The 2,505-nt window shown below is 44.0% G+C and overlaps 1 pseudogene across 1 annotated transcript; it reads left to right on the top strand.

Moving 5' to 3' along the window:
• Positions 1–1,182: 1,182 nt before the first annotated feature.
• On the top strand, positions 1,183–2,290 carry LOC311034121 (chemerin-like receptor 1; annotated as a pseudogene). The gene has a single exon. The product of its transcript is annotated as a chemerin-like receptor 1 (transcript).
• Positions 2,291–2,505: the final 215 nt, after the last annotated feature.

The raw sequence follows: 2,505 nt of genomic DNA, 5'->3' as shown, positions 1-2,505 counted from the left end.
TGTGACAATACAGTGTCTGGCAGAACGCCGTGTTACGTTTGTGCTGCTTAGCCAGTCTAACTCCCTGATTGGCCAACCCGACCAGTTTAAGTCCCTGATTGTCCAAAGCGGCCAGCATAAGCCGCTGATTGGCCAACCCGACCCGTCTCCTTAACTCCTCCGGCCGAGCTTTGCGTAACGTATGTGCCACATGACCAATAGAAGAGACCGTGTATTCAATGGAACTGAAAGTGTGCATGGAAGAATGCAATATTATAATAATGAGACAAATCGTATGAAGTCGTCCCTCGGTCCTCAACGATAACAGGCCATTGGCTCTTACAATTTACAATCTACAATGTAGGCATTTAGCAGACGCTCTTAATCCAGAGCGATTTACAGTAAGCAAGGAATAGACGTGGTCATTTTCTACATAACGTACTATCTAAATTACATTTTATTCATTGCATAAGCCTGCAAGTGCTACGGGCTGAGGTAGAGTCTGAAGAGGTGAGTCTTCACATTATAGTAGAAGATTGGGAGTGAGTCTGCAGTTCTAGCTGCAATGGGTAGTTTGTTCCAGGATGTTTTAGGGAAGGTTCTGACAGCTTCCCCTCTTACATCAAAGGCCATAGGCCAATTTTATACTTAGAGACGAGACAATACGTGGTATGAAAATAGTAGATATACAAGTTTACAACAACTACTGTAATTAAGTATTTTTTCCCTTGTAGATCTGTTATTTTTGAAAAAGAAACTTAAAAAAAAAAAAAAAACTTCTGATTTAGAAGGCATTTGTAGAATTGGCCTCAGGTCTGAATGACAGTGAAGTCTATAAGCTGCTATTTCTGGTCTCTGTGCACAAAGGAAACAGGCTGTTTTTAAACCACAACATAGATGCTATGAGTTGCTGCAGGTCCTGTTCACCGACCACAGTTTGAACAAGACACTTCACTGACGGACGCCTCTTCAACACAGGTATCTTTTATTTGACTTTCTTTATTATATAGACATGATTGCTATATAGAATATAGAGCTTTTTTAAAACTTATTTTAACATAAGTAAATATGAATGAATATGAGAAACATTTTAACCATACACATCTCGTATGGGGGTCCCTGGCACCAAATCATTTCAGTATAATAATACATGGCCTGTTAAAACAAAGCATTAACCTTTTTGTTATTTTAGGTTTTAGGACGATGGAGATTATGACCACAACTGCTGATTATTACTATGAGGAGATGGATCCGTCTGGTGGAAACGATTATAACTGGGATTACTACTATGAGGGTTCTACTACTATTTATGATGACAAGGTTGATCCCTTCAAGATCGTGTCCCTCGTCATCTACAGCCTGGTCTTTGTGCTCGGCATGTTGGGGAACAGTGTGGTCATCTGGGTGACGGGCTTCAAAATGAAGAAAACCGTCAACACTGTTTGGTATCTCAACCTCGCTGTGGCCGACTTCCTGGTTACAGCGTTCCTGCCCCTGACCATCACACACACAGCTCTGGACGGCCACTGGCCTTTTGGAACATTCATGTGCAAAATGGACGTTACCATTTCCATCATGAACATGTATGCCAGCATCTACATCCTGATGGTCATCAGTGTTGACAGATGTGTATGTGTGGTGTGTCCAGTGTGGGCCCAGAACCACCGCAGCGTCAGAAAGGCGTCTTGGGTGAGTCTGGGTGCTGGGCTTGGCTCTCAGCTCCCCTTACTTAGTCTTTAGGAACACATGGCCCTCCTACTATGATAAGAACATCATCTGGTGCTACAACAACTTTGCACTCACTGATGACTACAGTAGGCTTACACCAGAAGTGTATCAGTTGTCGACATTTCGATCTGGGGTCATGATCATCACTAGCTTCCTCATGGGATTCGTGGTCCCTTTCACTGTCATCGTCTCCTGCTATTCTGTCATCATCTACCGGCTCAGGAATAATCACTCGCTGGCCGGCCAATCAGGTCGCCCCTTCAAAATCATAGCAACTGTTATCACCGTGTTTTTCCTGTGCTGGGCCCCCTATCACATCATAGATCTGATTACAGAGTACAGTGGAACACTGTACGATGGGCTCACCATCGGGTCTCGCATAGCTTTCTGCCTGGCACTTCTCAACAGCTGCCTGAACCCGCTGCTGTACGTGTTCATGGGTCAGGATTTCAAGGTTGTATTCCGCAGCTCTATCCTAAAGGTTCTGGAGAAAGCCTTCACTGAAGAGCTGCCTCAGACCAACACTTTCACAAACCCAGGGAGCACCAGTCAAGAGACTGCCTTGTCTGAGACTCAGGTTTAGGGTTGTCTTTGAATGTACTTTAATATGTAAATGGATTTTCTTCTCAGTAGCCTATGTTCTCCAAGATTGAAACGATGATGAAAAAGACGTGCAGCCAACAGCACAATTAGCGAGTTCAGCTGCACCTCAACAGGAAGTAAAGCACACATACATATACCATAGCAGTGGCAACCATAGTTTCCCCTCTCTCTCTCTCTCTCTCTCTCTCTCTCTCT

Source organism: Gymnoscopelus microlampas (genome assembly GCF_963454915.1).
Source record: "Gymnoscopelus microlampas genome assembly, chromosome: 18".
Classification (NCBI taxonomy): Eukaryota; Metazoa; Chordata; class Actinopteri; order Myctophiformes; family Myctophidae; genus Gymnoscopelus; species Gymnoscopelus microlampas.
The sequence above is the reverse complement of the archived record's forward strand: the minus strand, read 5'-3'. Positions and strand labels throughout refer to the sequence as shown.